The sequence below is a fragment of the Camelus bactrianus genome, chromosome 7, assembly GCF_048773025.1.
Source record: "Camelus bactrianus isolate YW-2024 breed Bactrian camel chromosome 7, ASM4877302v1, whole genome shotgun sequence".
Lineage (NCBI taxonomy): Eukaryota > Metazoa > Chordata > Mammalia > Artiodactyla > Camelidae > Camelus > Camelus bactrianus.
The window spans coordinates 70,590,775-70,599,963 of NC_133545.1; positions in this window are offsets into that span (position 1 = coordinate 70,590,775).

A 9,189-nucleotide genomic window follows, 5' to 3' on the forward strand; every position below is an offset into this window, starting at 1 on the left:
AGGATACACAGCACAGGGGACGGTACAAAATTAATATACAATATTAGGACAATTCCTATCTACAACCAATGAATTAGAAAATAGGAGTAAAAACATTAAATATCTCATGGAAAAAGCTAATAGGACATATGTAAAACTACATTTAACAACATACATGCTACTAAGAAACGAAATACATGAAAACAAATCTTAGGAATTCATTTTCAAAATTAAACCTTGATACACTTCACATGGAAAAAGATCCCTGTAGTAATAGTTACTTTTCATACAGCAAAAAGCGACAATGACTTCAACCATGCTATTTCGCTTCCCTTAAACCACATCAAGGAAAATGAAACACTATGAAAACACATGGGATTCTGTCCAGGCAGGTATGATTCTCCGGATGACGGCACTAACCAGCAGGGACTTGGTCACAGCGAGCCCACGGGCAGACACCTGGGCCCTGACGTCACCTCTCCGCTTCCTTCCTAGGAACCCACATACACAACCGAGGCTTCCAAGGTTATTTAGATAGAGGGGTCATTTATGCCATAAATCAGCTCCAATCCTCTAAATCTGCTGTCATATCACACTCTCATAGAACACAGCATAACACTAGAACCCTTCTGCTGACGTGACCCACGTCTTCCATGTTTGAGTCTTTTCCAAGGCCTCGCTTCTACGTCCCAAAGCTTACCCCCTACCTTAGCCTCATTTCTCTCATCCACCAGTTTCTCAAATAATACATTCCCTTCCTGTAGATTCCAAGAGAATCAATACTGTATGAATCCATTCTGTTTCCCTGTAACTGAAACTCCGAAGCATATTTATCTTAGCCGCAATAAAACTGTTACCACTGTTCCTCGTCTACATATTGACTCTAAACACCGTGATAACACCACTATTCATGGGATCTTAACAACTTTATCACAAGTATAAACTAATTACGGCATGCTTCACTGTACAATAAACTGATTTCACACTTTGACAATTTTTCACCCTCTGAAGAGTTAAGTGTATGCTGCATGCTCCGTGGATTGACTCCATATTTTCAGATCCATTATTAATTCATTCAAACACTGACTAGCTCATAGTTCCATAACTCACTGCATTATTTTACATACACGGGATATTCATGAGCTTCGGGGAAAAACATTTAGAACAGTAATATTTTAAGTCAAAAAATAAAACTCCATATATTTTCCTTTCTGCTAAATGCATATATCTAGTTGACATTATTTTTCTCTGATGTTCATCCATATGGTTGAGACATAAGTAAGCGTTTTAAGACTGATGTGACGTGGTACTACATTTCAGTTTAACGTTTTGTTTTCTTGTGAGTACAAACTGCATTTGTCTTCACACAGGAGTGAGGCAAACCTTATTCTTCACAAAAGGTTTCTTTTTATATTTTACAGTTTATCTCTATCATTACTGATAGCTATGGCAGCGACATTACATTACACATTGCTTCCCTCTAAGTACACTGCCAGTGAATACTGTTCATTTAGACACGATAGATTTTTGTTCACCTGAAGCATACAATTTGGCTCCAGGCCACTGAAACAGTTTGAAAAATGACCTTTAAACTGTTTACATTAACAAAGCACCTGTATTCTATGTATTCATTTTTGTTTCAGAAGAAGTCATTCATTTTACACCCTTTCAGCAGTATGGTTAATTTATCACTACAGTTCATCTTACGATATATTTCAGAAAAGGCCTATTGTTTCAGCGAACTTCTACAAATGGCATTCATTCAACTCATCTGAAAAACTTTTTTTTCCCACACCTGCGGAACATTTTTGCCACAGTTGTACACACAATTTGCCTGAAGATGAATTACTTATTTTTACCTTTTTTTAACTACAGATTTCTTTCATACCCAGCATCAGGCACATAAAAGAGAAGGACAGAAACTCCTGCACTGATAAGGAGGAAGGGAAGGAAGGGAAAGGGGAGGAACAGGTGGGAAGGGAGGGGGACTAAAACAGTAACCTGTTAAGATAATAGTCTTTTTGAAATTAAACACGGTAATAATAAGACAACAAACTGCTGACCTAATGACTGTGATTGCAATTAAGTGTTACATAAAGTAACTACCCTTGATGAATTAACCAAGATTTCAGATACATGCATTAAAACCATGTTCTCCTGCTAGTGAGCCTGTCTGATGGAGAATAATTGTAGACAGAGTTACAGAGGAAGCCTGGTTTCCACTTTCGTTTCCAGACACACATATGCATTGTGATATTCTCCACAAATTTGCATTTCAATTGAACAAGTCTGTATAATTACATTAGCCTCCAAAGACTCTTACAACAGAAAAACAAAACAAACAAACAAAAAAACACTAATGAACTTACCTACAAACCAAAAAACAGACTTGCAGACATAGAAAACAATCTTACAGTTATGGCAGAGGAGGAGGGGATGGGAGGGGATACCTCTGGGAGTTTGAGATTTGCAAATATTAACTACTATATACAAAACTAGACAGAACACCAAATTGCTTCAATCCCTTGTAATAACCTTCAATGAAACAGACTGTGACAGTGAATATATGTATATATATGTATGATTAGGACATTATGTTATACATTAGAAATTGACATTATAACTGACTATACTGCAATTAAAAAAATACTTCCCAAACAAATCTGAGAAAACTTAGCTGAGGACATTCTCATCACTATTTTGTATTATGAAATTGACATCAATCCTTTACTATTTTATTTTGCAATATAAAACCTATAAAACCTGTTCTCTTTTATTCTATCTCAATAGTCTTAACATGACAACTGTAAGTATCTGACTTCTCTGTCCTACCCACACATCATTCACTCAAAACTCACCAAAGAAATACATACACCAAATAGTCTATTAAAGAAATTACACTGTACTTTAACCCAACTGAAGAAGTTAAAACTGCACTTTACATTGTATGTTTGACAGCCTGACCAAAACAGTGCAGAGGGAAGACCCTAAGCTCACCTCTTCCCACACGCCCACCAATACTACAAGCATTTACAAAGCAGCTATTAGTAAGAAAGACTGGAATCTAACAGACATTATCTTCTACAAACAAGGATATAAAGAAGGAATCAAAGCAAGACAAGGAGAGACACAGCTGCAGTGTATTTAACAGCCACACCACCTGGGCGGACGACCCCCAGATAAGAATCACTGCAACCGCAGCGGTCCTCCTCAGAGACCCACGGTTCTGTGAACCACGCTGGCCACTCCAGCCTGGGGGTCCTGCATTGGACAGACAAGACCCTAGAATGTCTAGCTTTGAGGGCCACTGGGGCTACCTTTCCGGGGACCTAGAGGGATGTGGGAAACAGAGGCTCTACTCTTGAGGGGCACACACACAATCTCACATGCTTCAGGACCCAGAGCAGAAGCAATAATTTGAATGGAACCTGGGTCAGACCCACTTGCTGAATGTGGAGGATCTCCGGGAGAGGCAGCAGGCACCCTAAGCTCACCCTGAGGACACACACACTAGCAGCACACATTTTTGGAAGTTCACTCTACCACGTGGACACTGCCACACTCAAATGCCATTTTGGAACCAGCCCTCTAGCTTACTAGCACTGACACCCAGCCCCAGCTATCAGCCTGCAGACATCACTACTCGGAAATCTCAGGCCACACAACTAGCTGAGCAGGGGCACAGCTATACTCACCAGCAGGAAGACCACCTTAGGACACCCTGAGCCCTTCACCACGGTGGGACATGGCCCTGTCCCACCAGAGAGCCCAGGACCCTGCACCACACCAGGGAGCTGGCACTAGCCCTGGCACCCTCCTCACACCCCAGAGGGCAGGGACCAGCTTGCACACCCCTGGGCCATGGTCCTGCCCACCCACAAGCAGTCACACATACTAGGACCACCACAGTCCTACAGCTTGCCACTGCAGGATCCAGCCCTCATCCCAGCAGGCTGTCCCCAGCTTCAGGATCCCCTGAGCCCTGGCCCTGCCTACCAGCTAGCCAACATCAGCACTGAGACATCTTGCTCCCCTCAGCCAGTCACCCGGGTACACACAAATTACTAATAATGCAACTCAACCACTAGTAAAAAGAAACTACCGACAAATAAAAAGTCCAAGACCAGGCAGTTTTCCAGCTGCATTCTACTGAACACTTAGACAAGAGTTCACACATACCCTTCTCACATTATTCCAAAAGATGGCAGAAGATGAAATGCTACTGAATTCCTGCTCTGAGGCCGTTATCACCCTGATACCAAAACCAGACAAATGTATCACAGAAAATGACAATTACAGGCTAATATTCCTGATGAATACAGCTGCAAAGATTCTCAACACAACAAGAGCAAACCAATCCAACAATGCATTATCAGGATCCCACACCAGGATCAACTGTGATTCATCCCAGGAATGCAAGGATTCTTCAATATTCACAAATCTATCAATTAGATATGCACATTAATACACTGAGGAATAAAAGCTACATAGTCATTTCAACAGATGCAGAAAACCCTTTTGGCAAAATTCGCCATCCATTTATGATAAAACTTTACAGAAAGTTCGTACAGATGGAACATACTTGAACATTATAACTGCCACATATGATAAGCCCAGAGCCAACACCATACTCCATGGTGAAAAGCTGAAAGCATTTCCTCTACAATCAGAAACATCACAAGCTTGCCTACTGTCACCACTTTTCTTCACTGTATTATTGGAACTCCTAGCCACAGCACTCATACAAGAAAAAAGAAATAAAAGGAATCCAAGTTGGAAAGGAAGAAATTAAACTGTCACTGTTTGCACATGACTCCGCACTAAACATAGAAAATCAAGATACTTCCCTAAAACTAACAGAGTTCACTAACGAATTTGATAAAGCCTTAGCATACAATACTAATATGCAGAAGTCAGTTGCATTTCTGTGTACTAACAAGTAACTATCAGAACAGAAATTAAGAAACTAATTATATTTACCATTCCAACCAAAGAATGAAATGCAGAAATAAAGCTAGCTAATGAACTAAAAGACCTGTACTTGAAAGACTATTACATGCATGTGAAAGAAACTGAAGACACAAACAGATTAAACGATATACTGTCTTCATGGATTGCAAGAATACTATTAAAATCACCATATCACCTAAGGAAATCTACAGATTCAATAAAATCCCCATCAAAATATCACGAACATTTTTCACAGACTTAGAAGATATAATTCTAAAATTTGTATACAAAAGGCCAACACGCACATACGATGCTCAACATCACTAACCATCAGACAAATACAAATCAGAACCCCAATGCAGTATCACTTCACACCTATCAGAATGCATGTTATCAAAAAGACTACAAAACCAATACTGGTGAAAATCATAAGAAAAAGCAGGAGGAGATCTCATCCACACTGTTTCTGGGACTGTAAATTAGGGCACCTAGTGCGGAAATCAGGTAGTAGGATTTCTCCAGCAGTCCTCTTCTCTCTCCAGATACACTTGGTTGCTGGGATCTTTCTCGGTATAGACACTCTGCATCAGGTTAAAGATGGTACCTTGTGTAACAGTGTTCGGAAACCAACCATACCTCAATAGGTCAAATAAAATTACAGGTTTTAACTCACTCCAGATCCAAATGATTTCAACAGTGAATTCTACCACACATTTAAAAATAAATAATACCAGTTATTTATAATAATGACACTGTGTGTGTGTGTGTGTATATATATATATATGTATTTGTTGCACTGTCAAACCCAGAAAAAGACATCATACAGAAAGTACTCATCAATCTCTCATGAATACAGACACAAAACCCCAAAAAGTATTACCAAATCTAATTCTGCACTATTTCTAAAAGGTAACACATCAAGACCCCATCAAGTGAAGTTTAATCCACAGAAAGCAAGCCTGCTTCAATATTGGAAAAGCAACCAACGAACTGGATCCCATTAACAGGCTAAATAGGAGAAACCATATGAATAGATGTAGAAAAAGCATTTTGACAAAAAGCAACACCCACTAATAATGAAAACTTTCCCAACACCGTGATAGAAGGTACAATCTTTAACCTAATGCAGAGTATCTATAAAAAGTCTACAGCTACTATTGTACCTAATCTTTAGAAACTGAAAGTTTTCCCTCTAATTTCCGTACCAAGGCAAGGATGCCCTTGTTCACCACTTCCCTTCAATATCATAATCACAGTCCTAACTAGAGCAATTCAGCATGAAAAATAAATACAAGCATTCAAACTGGAAAGGAATAAATACAACTGTCTTCATTCATATACTATGATTTCCAATGCAGCAAATCCCAGGGAATCTATAAACCTTTTCTCCAGAAATAATAAATGAGTTTAAGCAACATTGCAAATTCAAGGTCAATTTACTAAAATACCTTTTATTCTGATATAATGGAAATTAATAATTGGAATTAAAAGTAAAAAACACCAAGTATACTAACAGCCCCAAAATGAACTATGTCGGTATCAATCAAACCACTTCATTCACCACATGAATATGGAGAACTACACATTGCCAATGAGAGAAATCAAAGAAATCTCAACAACTTGAGAGAGAGATCATACTCATGGATTCGAAACCTCAACATTGTTAACATGCTCTTTCCAATTTGATCAATAGATTTGATACAATCCCAATCCAGAATCCATCAAGATTTTCTTAGATACTGACTAGCTGATTCTAAAATTTACCTGCACATCAAATGAACCAGATTAGCAAACAATCTATAAACGAAGAACACAGTTGAAGAACTCACATTTCCCAATTTCAAGATTTACAACAATGCTTCAATAACTAAGACAGTGTACCATTGGAGAAAGGACAGCTGCATAGATGACGAAATCAAATAGAAAGGAATAGATCCACACAAATAGAGTCAACAATTTTTGACAGTCTTAAAGGTAATTTAATAAACAACAATTTAATAAACACACCTTTCAACAAGTGACACTGAAAAAACTGGACATCTATATACAAAAAAATTTCTAAATAAAAATAAGCCCCAGCTCAAAGCAGCTTATAAAACCTTGAATTGTTGACCAAAATGTAAGACATGTAACTATAAAATGCATCATCAACTTCTTAGAGACAACACCAACAGCAATATCCAAAGAAAATATCAGTAAGTTGGACATTATCAAAATGTTTCCCATTTCTCTGCAACAGACATTGTTAAGAACATGAGACAAACCACAGATTGTGAGAAACTATTTCAAAATGACCTCTCTGATACATGCCTTCAGGAAAAACATTCAAAACTCTCAAAATTCAACCATAAGAACACAAACAACTGTACAAAATATGTACAAAAGTTCCGAACAGCCCTTCACCAACACTGATAATAAATAAATACTTCAAATGATGGTCAACATCATTTGTAATTAGGGAAAATCAAATTGAAACAATAATGACGTCACTACACATCTATTAGGTAACTACAATCCCCAAACGTGACAGTACCAAATGTGGGCAAGAATGTGGAACATTTCTTTACACAGTTCAAAATGGTTCAGGCACTTTGGAAGACAGTTCAGCTCTTTTTTCTAAAGTTACATATAGACTCAACCATTTTATCCAGAAATTATGCTTCTAGGTATTCATTCAGTTCATCTAAAACCTTATATTCACACATAAAACCATTTTACAGCAGTTTTCCTTAACATAATAGTTAAAACTACAAGGAACCAAGTTGCCCCCCAACAGAGGAATGCAGAAACAAATAATGTAATACCATTAAGAAATAAAAAGAAATGAACTATTATTTCATGCTACAGGAATAAATCCTAAATGCCTTTTACTAAATGGAAAAAGCCAGACTAAAAAGGCTACTCATTTAATGACTCTATTTATATGACCTTCTGGAACAAGCAATACAATCAAGATGGAAAGCAGATTACTAGCTGCTAGTAGTTGCTCAAGGGGGGTGGGAGGTTAACTACAGAGAGCACACAAGGGGACTTGGATACATAACTCTATAATCTGACAAAAAGAAAAAGAAAAAAAAGGACCATCAACCAGGATGCTGGCACAATGCCACAACACAACGCTGACTGTGACAATTTAAGGTCACTATGTTACCAATGTGACATAACCACACTAAAGAGAAAGCATGGAGAAACTGCCCTAATTAACCTTAGAAACTGATGTCTGACTGGAAAGTATAGGGCTAAAGAAACAAAAGAACTTATAAATAAACAAATGTAATGAATGGATTGTGGCAGACAGGTTTCTCAGTGTCACAGAGGGACAGTACAGATAATTAAGAAAGCACGGCTTATAGGTGACATGAGCAAGAAAGCAGACTATCAGGTCCCCATACTTTACCCCAAGCCCCCCTCCCCAAATAATGAATAAATAACTACACAGCAATGAAAATAGCTCTCGGAGAGCTCTGAAGTACAATAAAGGAGGTGCAGAAACACCTGGAGCTCAGACACTGAGCACGCGTACACAGACAAGCTGAGGAAGCACTGTGCTTCCATCACCCCATCCCCCGGTCTGGCACAGCTATGTGCCAAGGCAATCCTCTTCGTGTCACCATCCTCCACGGGAGAGGAGGAGAACAGAGGATCCCAGAAGCCCTTATCACCACCATGGGTCCCTTCAGCCTTCACTAAAGCGGACTCCAGCTGATGCAGGCACCTTGGACTCCACACTGCTGTGCCTATCCCACGCCCTGGAGCCAGAGCCTTCACTGTTTCCTGCTGTCTCTGGGGCCAGTTTCGTGGTTGCATCCTACATCTCCACCGCTACCCCTGCAGCCGACATCCTCCTCCTCCAACCGCAGACATGCCTTGGATCATGACTCGGTACCACTCAGTGCACACTGATACCTCAGCCCTGGGCCAGCTTCCATAGTTGCACTGCAAGCCCCTGAGCCCTAGACTCCAGCTCTCCGGCCACACGGTGCACCTGCACAGACCTGACACACTTGCCACTGCTGCCATAAGTACACACGCTCCCCAGATCCCAACACTGCTACTGTCACACTGGCGGCTGTGCACCAGATTCACTGCTAAGATGGACCACCTCCACCATGATTTCCCCCAGAAGAAATATGCTTCTCATGTCCCAGGAGACTTTGCTACCAAAGATGCCAACAGCCCTGGTTACCACCAGGGACACACATAGTCTTGCCCTTCAAGGACCCCTACAGTCTTCACCAAGGTTCAACTCAACTGATGAAG